General features: G+C 51.2%; 1 long non-coding RNA gene across 5 annotated transcripts in view; it reads right to left on the bottom strand.

Annotated features, from left to right (window-relative positions):
• LOC120372848 overlaps positions 1 to 12,458 on the bottom strand; it is an 82,948-nt gene extending 70,490 nt beyond the window's left edge. For 3 of the 5 annotated variants that reach the window (XR_005585215.1, XR_005585214.1, XR_005585213.1), the window contains exons 1-2: positions 12,275 to 12,458; positions 9,674 to 10,083 (exon numbers count right to left, since the gene is read on the bottom strand). This is a non-coding gene — a long non-coding RNA (uncharacterized LOC120372848). Of the gene's footprint in view, positions 1 to 2,262; positions 2,347 to 9,673; positions 10,084 to 12,274 lie in introns of those variants that run through there. The other 2 variants (XR_005585216.1, XR_005585217.1) reach the window with 2 other exon arrangements.
• Between the last annotated feature and the right edge of the window lie 1,736 nt (positions 12,459 to 14,194).

Consider the following 14,194-nt stretch of genomic DNA (forward strand, 5'->3'; position numbering starts at 1 on the left):
GCCTTTGGTGAGGGACTTTGTCAAAGGCTTTCTGAAAGTCCAAGTACGCTTTATATTGACTGGCTCACCCTTATCCACACGCTTGTTGACTCCCTCAAAGAATTCTAATAGATTGGTGACACAACTTCCCTTTACAAATGGGAACAATTGTGTTTCAACAAAATCGTGTTTATCTATGTAGCTGATAATTCTGTTCTTTACTATAGTTTCTACCACTTTGCCTGGTCCTGAAATTAGGTTTACTGGCCAGTCACTGCCAGGAGCGCCTCTGGAGCCCTTTTGAGGAATTGGTTGTTACATATTGGTCTATAGTGTATTTGTTTCCCAGGCAGCTCTCACTCAATTTTACCGACGTTCCTCCAGAAGCAATCGAGTCCCGCTGAGCTACAGGCTGTCTTCCAAGGGCCCACCCCAGCTCCTATTGAATCAACAGCAAAACTCTGCTGCCTGCAGTGGGAGCTGGATAAGGCTCGTCCTGGGAGAGTCTCACAAGGGCCAGTGTGACGGTCCCCCTGACCGTGGGGGTGGGATGGGATTTGGAGCTGGAGGCCGATGTAGACTCATGGCAGTTTTCTGAGTAACCCAAGAGGACTACAGGGAGTGGCATTCTAATCTGAACTGAGATTATATCAAGCCTGTGAAACTCCCCCCACAAGGCAGGGCTGTGGCCTGCAGTGTCCCAGAAGAAAGAGTCCAGCCACAGGGGTCCTTCACCCATACCCCTGGCCAGGTCTGGCCGAACACCCCCTACAGGCCCAAGCCAGACAATCCTTATTCCCTCCAAGCTGAGGAGCGGCAGGGCCTGCATGGAATGGGGATGTTTCTGTTGCATTTGGGGAAGGGCCTTTTCATCTGAGGCATGAAATTTGCCTCTCATCTCAAATGGGTGGGGGCAGGACAGGCTGCAGCAGCTTCACAGCTACTTCACTCTGCAATCTGCTTCTATCGGAGTGGACACTGACGGGGGGCGGGAGGGCAGCCTGTCTTGACCCTCCTTCCCCAGTCCTGCTCCAGCAGCTCTGCCAGCTGCTCTCACCTTTGAACCCTGAACTTTCCGGCTACAGATGCCCTGGGAATCTCTAGGATAAAGCATGGGAACTTAGAGATCAATGGCACAAATACATCCAGGACTCAGCTGATGCACCTCACTCCTGACCCACAGGCTGCCCCCACCCTCCAATATTCTGCATCCAGAGTCTCTTTCTGGAGGGTCCTCTCTCCCCTGCCCTAGGGCAGACCTTGGAAGCAAATGCTGCTTGCACTGGGCACAGATGGAAATGTTGCTAAATGCTCCAGGGGCATCACTCCTCCAATCTAGTTGTATCCATAAGCTCACAGCAGGGCTGATGCAGCCCATGGGTCAGTGCCAGAGATGGTACCTCCTACGCCCCTCCTGGCCATCTGGAACATGCTGCAGGGCACATCAAGCCCAGGAGGAGAGGGAGTGAGTGGGGCTTTACAGCCTGATAATGTATGGAGCTGCTGGAGAGTTTTCACACTCTCTGCCAGAATCAGCTGTTTGGGCTCTGATTGACATGCTTCCATTGGGGAGAGACACCCCACCCCCAGGGGAAGTTCTCTGCATGGCTCTGATGAGGGCAGGGGGCAGAGTGACAGCCTGGGGCCACCTGGCATGATAGGAGATACTAACTGGAAGCAGCACAATCTCTGCTGGACACACGTTTTGACAGTGATGGACAGACAGCTTGGCCTGTGTCCTGGCTCTGCTAAGGAAGGCAGCAGCCATCATTAAAGAGGATGCCTCAAAGCACAAGCAGAGCTGGATGCAGCCCAGGGTAGGACTCGAATAGCAGGGGGGTGTTTGGGGTGCATGGGCAGAGCTGCGGGTGGGTGCCTAGGAGTGGAGGAGCAAGGGGAATGGCAGGTTGGAGTGGAGGCGCATTGGCAGAGCTCTAGGGAGAACGGGAGAGAAGCCAGGACTAGGACAGTAAAGTTTCTGCAGGGCCGAGGTGTGTGGTGGGGGGACCCAGAAATGGATTGAGGTGTCTTGGCAGATCAGTGTAGGCAGAGCCCAAGCCTGGAATAGCTGGGGGTGCTGTAGGCCAGGAGTGAGGGGCAGCAGCAGAGCTGTAGGGGGCGCAGGTCTGGGACAACTTTGGGGTTGGCCTGTTACTTTCACAAGTGTTACTTTAATGCACAGTTGTTAACTGATGGTAATTAAAGTGAATGGATTCTCTGCTAAATTGCAGCTGGGACGCTGACACCCTTCCACTCAAGAGCCAGTCCCAAGCATTTGGGGATTGAGAGACTCCCGTGACAGCCTCCTATAGCAGGCAGCTCTCCTCCTCCTGGCCCACGGCAGTCCGGTATCACACTCCCACCTGCCTTGGGAAGAGACACAAACATGCAGAGAGCTTGGCCTGTTGGAGGGTTAGCCATGGGCATGGCCTGGGCTTGTGCTACCAGGCGACCCTACCCCTTGCGTAAGGGACTCACACTGCCCAGGGCTCCCGCCCCTCCAGAGATTTCAGTGCTCTGAGATGCGGGTGGAGCTGGTTCCTGCCACGCTCATGAATTCTGCTAGGGATGCCGAGAGGTGGGGGAGAGCATTAGGGGGCAAAGCAGCATTGTAAATGGTTTAGAGCAAGGGTGGGCAATAATTTTCACAGGGGGGCCACTCCATGAATTTTGGTAAGTTGTCATGGGCCACCCATTTCTACTATATTAATGGAGGGGGTGCGGGATCTGGGAGGGAGTTTGGGTGCAGGAGGCAGCTCCAGGCTGGTGCAGAATGTTGGGGTGCAGGAGAGGGTGAGAGATGTGGGCTCTGGGAGGGAGTTTGGTGCAGGAGAGGGCTCCGGGCTGGGGATGGGGGTGCAGGGTCTGGGAGGAAGTTGAGGTGCAGGAGGGGCTGGGAGGTGCAGGCTCTGGCTGGGAGGTGCTTACCACAGGTGGCTCCTAGCCAGCAGCACAGCAGGGTTCAGGCAGGCTATCTGCATGCCGTGGCCCCCCGCCACTCCCGGATGCGGCTGTGGCCAGATGCTGCTGGCACATCTCTGCATACACCTTGTGGGGAGGGGAGCAGCACCTCTCCGTGCGCTGCCTGCATTCACAAGCACCACCCCTGCAGTTCCCATTGGCTGGTTTCCGGCCAATGGGAGCTGTGAGAATGGTGCTGGGGGCGGGGGCAGCACGTGGAGCTACCTCCCCCTGCCAGGGGCATGCAGAGATGTGCCAGCAGCAGCTGGCTGCTTCCGGGAGCGGCATGGAACCACAGCAGGCAGGCAGCCTGGCTGAGTGCCCCGCTGCACTGGGGGACTTTAAGCGGCTCGGACTTCGAGATCACAAGGGGGCAGAGGAGGCCGGACAGAAATGTTAGACAGGCCGGATCCAGCCTGCGAGCTTAGAGCTACTTTGACCCTGCCTTAGAGCTACTTTGACCTGGGGCTGGAGTCCTCAACCCAGCCTCTCGGTCCTAGAATAGAGTCCTTCCATTTCCTCACAGCTCTGTAACTGAAGGCATTCCGACCCCATCCACAACACAGGGACAAATTCACACAGTGCTAGAGGGAAGCTATTTGCTACCTTCGCCAGAGGAAACATCTACCACTTGGCCCATCGGAAATTTGAGCCCGACAGTCTCACGGCTTGTGTCTGCCTCTAGCAAAACCACCAGTCACCACACTCGCTATGTCCACACACACACACATACATACTTCACCATGAACATGTGCAGCCTCCATACACACACACACACACTCTTATCTCTCCGCCCCTTCCATTCTCAGACGCGCCCTCCCTGGCCCCACAACCTGACCTGCCCCTGGCCACTCTCTTCTCTCCTCGCTGTGCTCAAGGGATAGAGCCACTCAGGCCTTCTGAGCCACAGGCAGCTTGGCAGAGCGGCCAGCTGCTACACTACTCCCTCTGCACCAGCCTTCCCAGGGCCATTCTGGCACAAGCCTCTCGTACTCTGAGCAGGGATGGACCACGGGGTGGTAATACCCACTGGCAGCTGGTCCAGGCTACTGCTCCCGCCCTTGCTGCTACCACTGATGGAGCTGACGCCCTGGGAGAGCTTAAAGAAAAACTCAGTGTGGGAGCAGCTGATGGGATTTCCCAGACAGAGCCTGCCACCTAGTGGCACAGTAAGGTGTTGGCCTACATACCGCTGTCAACAAACGTCTGCTAGAACAGGAAGCCAAATTTGCTTTTTAAATTAGATCTGAGCCAGAGAGCATGGACCACAGCTTCCCAGTCTCAGAGCTCCAGTGCAAGCTCTGGCAGGAGCTTCTCTCCCTCTGGGCCATGGCTATGAGAGGAGGGAAGGTGTTTCTTAGGTAAGCAGCAGCCCAGATCACGGTGGGTCAATTCAACGAACGTGATGACTGAGCATGGTAAAGATACACCCTGCTGAGCCCACCTCCACCCCTCCATACAGTGTTTCTCAATCAGTGGATTGCAGTGCTGATGGGGGAGGGGAGGGGCAGATCTGGAGAAAGAGGCCAGCCCCATAACAAGCTGTAATCAGCTAGCTTTGTCTCTGCAATGGCCCTCGACTGTCCTATCTAACATGGTAGAACGGGCACGTATCTAGGCTGCAGGGTGTTGGGCTGGGCCAGGAAGCACAGTCACAGAACCAGGAAAAGCACACCAAGAACTTTCCTCCCTTGTCCCACTGAGCAAGGCAACCAGCAAGTCGCTTGGATGAGTGCAGGTGGGTTTGGGATCTCCCACAGAAGCCCAGGTGGGCGGCTCAGGAGACTGAAGAACAGTTCGGTTTCCCCTCCCTCTCTCCCCACTAGGACCATTTGCATTAACATGGGCTGATTTCTCCTTAGGAGCCTCTTAACTCATCTGCTTATTCACCCTCGTTTAAAGTGAATGGCACCTCCATCAGCCCCACTACAGCCAGCTGGGATTTCCCCTACACCCAGGAGGTTAGGAGGCCAGTGGGAAAGAGCAGTCACCAGCAGATGGACTCAGAAGCCACAAGAACCCTGTTTCCAGGCCAATGAAATCAAGGGGGTAGAAAGGCAGGCAGCCTGGGGGAATGGTCACTACTAGGAGGTTTCTAAAGTCCCTGCAGCCCAGCACCATGCCGGGGGTGGGGATCCGCATTGACTCAGAGAGGACAGCACCAACTACTGAGTCACTAACATCGTTTCCCCCAGCACATGGCCCCTTACTCGGCACGGGGTCAGAACTGATTCAAAAGGACCACCAGTACCACGCCCTGAAGCAAGCCCTTTTTAGCACAATGCTAGAGTCTGCTCAGTCAGAAAGGAGAGCATCCTCTACAGTCATCCATGCTGCTTCATGCAACACAGAGCCCCTAGCACAAGTGAAGCACTGGAGTCGGCCCTGACTCAGAGAGGGAGAGTCACTCACACTGCTCCCTGAAGCACAGCAGCCCTTGCATGATACTGGGGTCTGCAAGAGCAGGCCATTGGTTTACCAGCACCTCTCCTTAGCGGTTGGCTGTCTGCTCCTGAACACACCCCATCGCTTTCCTAAGCTCCTCCAACATTCTCAAGTTGCTAATTCCAAGGATCGCAAAACAATTTGTTTTCCAGAACGGCTCACTGGTGTCGGGCGCTAATGGGATACGTTGGTCATTCAGAAGAACGGCCCAGGGCAGGTCAGCGGCTTACAAATGTGCAGATCCAGATTTCACGATTAGCACATGGCTCAGATTTCCCCGAACGCTTCCAAAACAGCAATAGGCAACATTAACAAAAGGATTACTCAGAATTCAAAAGCGAATGGGATTTGTGACCCATTATATTAACCAGAGACGGGGGAAAGCGCTGCCGAGTGAGCACTGCTGACAGGGCACCAAACCAATTATGAAGAGCTCACAGATCACTAAGCTGGATATATACACACACATCAAGATAAATTCCTATTTGCCTGCAAATGCAGGACGCTGCCTGAGCCGCCCTACCCAAGCTGGTTTGCTTTTCTATGTGCCCATTAAACTTGGATTATATCTAGTTACTTTCCCTGGTAATTCACTTCCCCCACAGGTTTAATGCTCAGGAATAACATTTGGGAGGGTAAAACCTGAAAGGATAAATGTAATGTGTGTAATTACTTTGATAAATGAGAGAGAGCAGAAGGCAGGCGGGGAGTACACTGAGCTACAAGGCCACGCACACACACACAATCATGGGAATACCACCGATGCTACTGACAGATACGTAGGAACAGCCAGACTGGATCACACCCGAAATCCAGCCAGTCCTGTATTCTGGCTCTGGCAGTGGCCAGTACTGGATGCTTCATAGGAAGGTGTAAGAACCCTGAAGTGGGCAGATGTGGGATAATAGTTAGAGATGGGCTTAAGCCAACAAGCATGAGGTTTAACAGCCCTTCCAAAATGTGTTGTCAATCATAACAACTCTGGCTATTCTTATTATCTATATAAGAGTTTAGTCCCTTTTAGAATCTTGCTAAGTTCCTGCTGTAAATGGCTCCCTGGGGCAAGGAGTTCCAGTCTAACCACACACGGTGTGAAAAAAAGTCTTTCCTTGTATCTGTTTGGAATTTGTCCCCTTTTAATTTCATTAACTATCCTTTTGTACCTGTCTTACAAGATACTTCTGGGTGGCACGGGAAACCCAGCTGGGCTCCACCTGGAGTCAGTTTTCCATTGTGGAGCTTTATAGATAGAATCATAGAAGTGTAGGGCTGGAAGGGACCTCAATAGGTCATCTAGACCAGTCCCCTGCACTCAAGGCAGGACTAAGTAATAACTAGACCATTGCAAGTTCTTAAAGAGAAAAATGTCTCTCTCAGGAGAGTCATATCCAAAACATCCTCCTGCCCTGAAACCTCCTGCTCCAATTGCCTCCCACTGACCTTGATACTTTCAGTGTGTTTGTTTCTCTTGTGACTTGAAGATATAGACTAATAGACTTTAAGGTCAGAAGGGACCATCGTGATCATCTAGTCAAGGGGTGGCCAAAATACGGCCTGCAGGCCAGATCCGGCCCGTCTAACATTTCTGTCCAGCCCGCCAGGCTCTTTGGCTGCCCCTTCACGATTTCTGGGCTGCTAAAAGTCCCGTGGCGCAGTTGGGTGCTCATGCAGGTTGCCTGCCTGCCATGGCCCCACACCACTCCTAGAAGTGGCCAGCTACTGCTGGCATATCTCTGTGCCCCCCTGGTGGGGGGAGGTGGCTCCACGCACTGCCTCCACCCCCAGCACCATCCTCACAGCTCCCATTGGCTGGAAACTAGCCAATGGGAACTGCAGGGGTGGTGCTTGCAAGCGCAGGCAGCGCATGGAGACCCGCTGCCCTGCTCCCCACAAGGGACATGCAGAGACATGTCAGCAGCAGCCGGCCGCAGCTGCTTCCGGGAGCGGCATGGAGCCATGGCATGCAGTCAGCCTGTCTGAGCCCTGCTGTGCTGCCGGCTGGGGGCTGCCTGTGGTAAGCGCCTCCTGGCCAGAGCCTCCACCTCACAGCCCCTCCCGTACCCCAACCCTCTCCCCATGTCAGAACCCCCTCCTGTACCCCAACAGTCTGCACCAGCCCGGAGCTCCCTCCTGCACCCAACTCCCTCCCAGAATACGCACCCCCTCCATTAATATAGTAGAAATGTGCGGCCCATGATGACTTATCAAAATTCGTGGAGTGGCCCCCTTGCGAAAATTATTGCCCACCCCTGATCTAGTCTGACCTCCTATACATTGCAGGCCACAGAACCTCACCCACCCCTGTAATACATCCCTAACCCCTGGCTGAGTTACTGAAGTCTTCAAATCATGATTTAAAGACTTCAAGTTATAGAGACTCCACAATTTACACTAGTTTAAATCTGCAAGTGACCCCTGCCCCACGCTGTAGAGGAAGGTAAAAATCTGCCAGGGTCTCTGCCAATCTGACCCAGGGGAAAATTCTTTTCCTACTTCAAATATGCCAGTGAGTTAGACCCTGAGCATGTGGGCAAGACCCACCAGCCAGACACCTGGGAAATAATTCTCTGTAGTAACTCAGAGCCCTCTCCATCTAGTGTCCCATCACCAGCCATTGAAGAGATTTCTAAGTCAGTTCCTCTCTGCTAATACCTCACCCAGCTATGCATGTCCTAACTCTCCCTCCTATCCCTGTGGATCCTCCTCAATACAGACCTACAGCAACCCCTGCTGGTCCAAGACCTGTCCTGCACAGCCAGTGAGGCATGTCAGGTTATATGGATGGTTTCATACTGTGGGCGAAAATATCTGCTAGACACTGGAGAGACCAGGTAAATGCTTGCCACTGGTGACCTAAATCAGGCTTTTAAACCCTTAGCCGACTGTGCCACCTGGCTGCATGGAGTGAAATTTGCTTTACTCAGCACATGCGGCCTGCTCCTTTTGCAGACTGCATGCAACAGCTTATGGAAGAAACAGGCAGAGCTCAGAAATGCTGTGAGCTGTCAGAGAAATTCCCGTACAAAGTTCCTCATGCTTCTGATGGTGCAGAACTTACAACACAAATAAGATTCAGAGTGCTTTAAACTGAGCGAGAAAGAAACTACCAGGAAGTCTAGAGCCCTCTCTCTCCACCTTTTGTTCCAGCAAGGAAAATGGAATGCACAGGAGACCTTATATAGCATCATTAAATATACCAAAAACCAAAACAGTTGAGGCCCAGCCAAGATGCCGACAAGAGGCTTGTAGACCCTACCTACACCATACATGTTCCCTACTGGCATTTCACACCACAGGAATGTTGGGGCTATAAATGCAGGGATGGGACAGGGGAACATGGGGCTGGGGCCAAAATCTACCACTCATGGACCCGCTCCTGGACAGTTTTCAAACCGGTTGGGATGGGAGGATTAATGTAATAAAATGTGAAGGATTGCTTGCCATGACTTTTTGCACATCCAAAGGCATGTCCTGTTCCTGGCTGACGGGAACACTGGGGAAGGAGGGGCCATAGGGCTGAGTGGGAGCCAACCCTCGTTTTCTCTCTTTCCCAGGAAAGAAGGGACAAATCAGAGCAGAGAGATACTCAGAACTGAGGGCACAGGACCAGATGGCCTGGGCTGTTTCTGTTTCTGATGTCCTGATTTTATAGGGACAGTCCCAATATTTGGGGCTTTTTCTTATATAGGCTTCTATTACCCCCACCCTCTGTCGAAAATTTTTCCACACTTTCTGTCTGGTCACCCTAGTTTCCACCAATGTAATGAACAAGATCTCATCCTTTCCAGCTCAGCGGAGCAGGATGGAACCACGCTCCGATCCAGGAGTGAAGGATTAGCTCTTGTCACACTGCGTACCGTCTCCCAAATTAGCCAATTCAAGTGTGATTACAGCCCTAACCCATCGCCACCACCAGCAGCCTTGTCAATATTGTCAGCAGAGAGATTAAGGCCTGCATGAGCGCTGGAGACTGGTCTCCCTTCTTCCCCCTAGAAATGGTCATTTTGGGCAAGCTTGAGGACATGTTTGCGATGGAGGTTTTACTTTCTCCTGCTCTATGAATTTAAGTACAGGAGGAGACCAGGTGGCTGGGGTGTCAGTGCAGGACCTTCCCCAGCAAAACACTCCCAAAAAATCAGGCTCCAAAGATTGCGCTTTAAGCATCTCACAATAACTGTACTCATCTCCCTGAGCTCTTCATGGTCTAATCGAGAGCTCATGTTCTGACCAGCAGAGACCATTGGCTCCTGGACATGTACAAGGGGGGAAAGGAAAATATTTGTCTTACCTGTGAATTTTAGTTCTAGGATCCTCCATGTTGGAAAGTCTTCATAGTGGGTGTTCTTGGTCTCCCTGGCAAATGGAGGCCAACCTTATCTTTGTTGAGCCTGGGCTTAGGACTGTCCCTTGGAAAGGACTCTCCAGAATGATAACTGCCAAAGCTGAAAAATCACGTCTTTCTAAAAGTGCTATTTCACTCAAGCAATTTGCAGCAAAACCTTGACATGAAGCTCAGGGTTTTCTGGAAGGAACGTCCCCTTCCCTTTCTCTAACAAGTGAGCAATAGCCAGAGAAAAACCTGGGCACAATGCAATCCTCCAATGAAGGGTCTTGGAATAAAAATTGTGAATTTTCCCTCTCGGTTCCCTCCATGTCCGACAGTCTTCACAGTGGGACAAACAAAGCAGAAAACCATCCCTAGGGAAGACAGAGGATTCTATTTACCCATGTAGGATTGAAAAGGAACTTAAAGGTTACTGGGTCACTCTATTGCATAACACTTTTCTACCAAACATTGTATCTGAACAATTCTCAGTGGTTAAGGGGGGCAGGGAGATAAAAAGCTTTGTTTATAAGTCCACCTCTGAGATAAGGGGAGCACAGCTTCCGCTATCAAGTGTCTCTTTCTTACATAGTAGTACCTCTACATCAAAGTCCATTCAGAAAATTAAAATAGGTCCATCAACAGGCTTCCAGCCTGGCCTCTGATACACCAAACAGCAAGATGGTCTAGGTTCCATTCCCTTGTTTCTGTGCCAAGTTATACTCCATGTCTCCTCCTTGGATCTCAGCTCTTCCCCGCACTTCCACAAGTCAGACAGGAGTTCAGATATGTGCCCTCTACATGGGTTCTGGTATCTGTACTGATCACCAGCTTCTCTGGACTCAACACCAGACAGCTGTAAAAATATTAAGAAAGCGTCTCTTGGTGAATTCAAGTAGTGGATTCGGATGAAGATCTTTACATACTGATTTACTGCAATTGCTGTCCGGAAGCAGAGAAAGAATTGTGCTGGATATCCACATGAAACTAGCTAGCCCAGGAGTTGAGTGAGATTTTATCTTAGTTCACCAAACATTAGCACACCTCGCCTATCTTCTTCCGTCTCCCTTCTGAAATAAAGATCTTCTAATCTTTGATGATGACTTAGTTACTGGAGCTCTGAGTATGCTGTAATTGGGCCTCCCACCTGTTCGCTCAAAGCCTGAAGGCTTTTACACAAGGCCCAGGAGACACTGCTAACATAAGGTGGTCATCCAGACTAGGGTTGATATGTATCCCTTTCACTTGAAAGGAAGGTTGATGAAACATTGGGCTATATATCCATTTAGAAGCTGAGTCCAAAAGGGCACTGCTTTGTATTGAAAATGTTTCTTGTGGTAGCAGAACCTAAAGTATCCCTGGGTGACTCTCCCTGTGCATACCTTCAGTACATCTCCTGGAGGTGTGTTTTCATATTGCGGAGTTTGGAGGCGATAATGCTGCAAGGACTGATTTCAGTATTTCTGCATGGAATATTGATTTCCTCATGGATGATGGAAGACCCAAGATCTAAAATGGGCTGTGTGCTATTATTTCTTTGTACAACAAAGAATCTTATGCCTTTTCCAAAATATGTTTTCCATGAAACTGGTTCTATCATTCTAACGTGTAGGAAATGGACTTCTGCACCCTTCATCTTTAGATTCTACAAAGAGACTTGCTGTTACTATTGTTGATTTATATTAATTCACTTTGGGGAAAGGATAAACTTGATCCTTGGACAACGAATGAGCTCTATTGAATAGCCTTCCCTGATTATCTCAAGCACCCATTTTTGTAAGTGGGTCACTCACAGATAAAGACCCATCGTTAAGGTCACAGAGGGAGGGTTTGCCCAAACTTGGAAATCCAAAAAAATCACCCGACGCTTTTGGGGCTTGATGTTTTTTCCCCACAAAAGAATCCCAGCCTGAGTCTTCCACCTCTCAGGAAAGGCAGTAATGGCTTCTTCCTCATGTGAAATCTAAGCTGGAACTTAGAGGAGCAGAGAGGTTTCAAAGGGAACACTGGCTGAGATGAAGCGGTTTGAAGATATTCTCACTGGAAGGAGGGAGGGATGTATTACTTTGTATATAGCCTCAGTGACTGCTTTGTTAATGGGCCCCCCAAAGAGGATATAAGTTCCTGTGGGACCCCTAGAGGCAGGAAGGGGAAAGGAGGGAGGGCTATCTCCTAGGGAAGGGGATCTGAATCACTTCACCCCATGCTCCCTGCTGCTGAGTTGAGAGTGAGCGGGGCCTGACCACACAGCATGAGGAGTGAGCTGGAGCCGCTAAAGATAAACACCTTCATTGGTGAGCAGAAAAGTCGCAGCAGCTACCATCTTTCCTGGCAGCTGAGGCCTTGCAGCTAAAACAACTTGTGGGAAGAGGGGATGCTTTGGCAGGGCACAGATCTCACCTGCCCTGGGGATTCAGGCGGTTCCATGAAACTTTCCTGCTTGCAAGGCAATCTGTGGGAATAGGAGTCCCATATGGGGGCGCTGAAAAAACTTGCCACTGATTCTGGCCTGGCCTCAGGGAAGGCAGCTTCCATGCATCCTGCCTGGGCATGGACCTCACCCACCTGCCAGCTAGGAGCTGGGTCCTGGGGAGAGCTGCTGTCCTTCAAATCTGCCTCAAAGCCAAATGGAATTCTTTTTGTTCTGACAAACCTCAAAGCCAACGAAGGGAGAGACATTTAGTTAAAAGTCTTTCAGAAACCCTGCAAAGGGAACTCTGGAGCGAGCTGCGTGGAGGCAGAGCTCCAACAGTCCTTCCTGAGGGGCAGCTCTGAGCCGAGGCTGAGAACAAAGATCTGGTCTGCCTCCAGTTGCCATGGAGACCGGGAACACCCCACTGTGAGGTGTGCCTGACAGGCAGGGGACTGAGAACGCAGGTGCTTAGCACGGATGGAAAGACGTGCCCATCTCTTCCTGCTGCAGACAGCTTTTAGCATCACAGCGGGCTGAAGTCCAACCCTTTCCCCCCTTTCAGTGAAACTGGAGTCACCAGACCTCAGCAAACTAAGCTCAGACACCCAAGGCACATACTCTGCTTTTATTTAGTTTCTCTTTGCAGCCTGCTCTCCCTCTCCCTGGTCTCTCTGCGATGGTCCATGAGCCTCCCAGGGCAATCTAAGACGAGAGGGGTTTTTAATATAATTTATTACTAGCTTGCAGCTTCGAAACTCCACGGCTTTAGAAAACAGAAGGCTGCATCTCTGACTGCTTATGGGGTGATTAACAGCTTTAATTTGCGGCCTGCAGCTCGACAGATCCCCAGGGGTTGACAAAATACATATAGCAATCTCAAGTTGGTCCCCTGAAGCCCTGACGCTCCCTAGATGATTCAGAACTGCTCTTTCCTCTCTCCCTGTGCCACTTGAAAAGGTTGTTGCCCCACAAAATGCAGCGAGCACCAGCTCCATACCTAACCCAACAGTCAGCCAAGCTTTCACTTAGAAAATGCCTTTGGAAATCAGACCATCAGGTAGGGCAGAGCCCCGCAAGCATGGGACACGGTCTTCAGAAATCACACCCCTACCCTGTAATCTGAAGTCAGACTGTAAATAACAGAGGCACTGCCAAGTAGGGTTAGCAATTCTGGCCTAACAATTCTGTGCATAGGAATGGGGAACCAGGGATTTCTACACCCAGGTTGACAGAGACTGGCCTTGCATAAGTCATGTTCCCTCCATACCTTCTCCAATTTGTGAAGTGGCACCTCTAATGCTGAACTTCCTGATAGGATGGAGAAGATACTCGGGCACTAGGTAAGGGCAGAGTGTAAGCAGCAGCTCTGCTTTCTCTGCTTCTAAGTCTGTCAGGCTTCACACACACACTAGAGCAGTGGTTCTCTAATTTTTTTTTCCACGGAGCACTTGAAAATTGCCGAGAGTCTTGGTGCACTACTTAATCATCTTTCCAAATGTTTTTGATACCGTTAGCTAACTATTGTAAACAGCTGTGGATAATACCGCTATAGATATAAACTATTTTTTTTTGTTCTACAAATAAAAACACACAATTCACATTTTAATATCAGTAGTCTTACCTTTCTAATGCAATGGATGTGCCCTCTCTCCCCAGCTGCGGCAGACCTGGAGCTGGGGCTGAGGAGTGGAGGGTCTCTCTCTCTCCGGTAGCCCCTGAGCTGGGGCTGGGAAGGAGGGCCATCTCTCCCCGGCAGCTGCAGCTCTGGAGCTGGGAAAAGCCACCTCTTTCTCTGGCTGCCATAGCCCTGCATGTCCCAAATTCCCCCCACCCCTCTTCCCACCCCACTGCCCCCTCCCACCTGCCCCTTATTCCAAGGCCACCACCTCACTTTACATGTGCGTCTTCTCCAGAGTCCAGGCACCTCATTAGTGGAGCCACGCCTGCGCAGCTCTACTCATTAGGTGGGTGGCCCTTCCTTCTTTTGTGTGCGGCCACCCAGCTGCGTACTTTAGAAGGAGCTATCCGCGGACCACCTGAATGGAGCTCGCGGACTACTGGTGGTCCACAGA

Source organism: Mauremys reevesii, linkage group 10, assembly GCF_016161935.1.
Source record: "Mauremys reevesii isolate NIE-2019 linkage group 10, ASM1616193v1, whole genome shotgun sequence".
NCBI lineage: Eukaryota > Metazoa > Chordata > Testudines > Geoemydidae > Mauremys > Mauremys reevesii.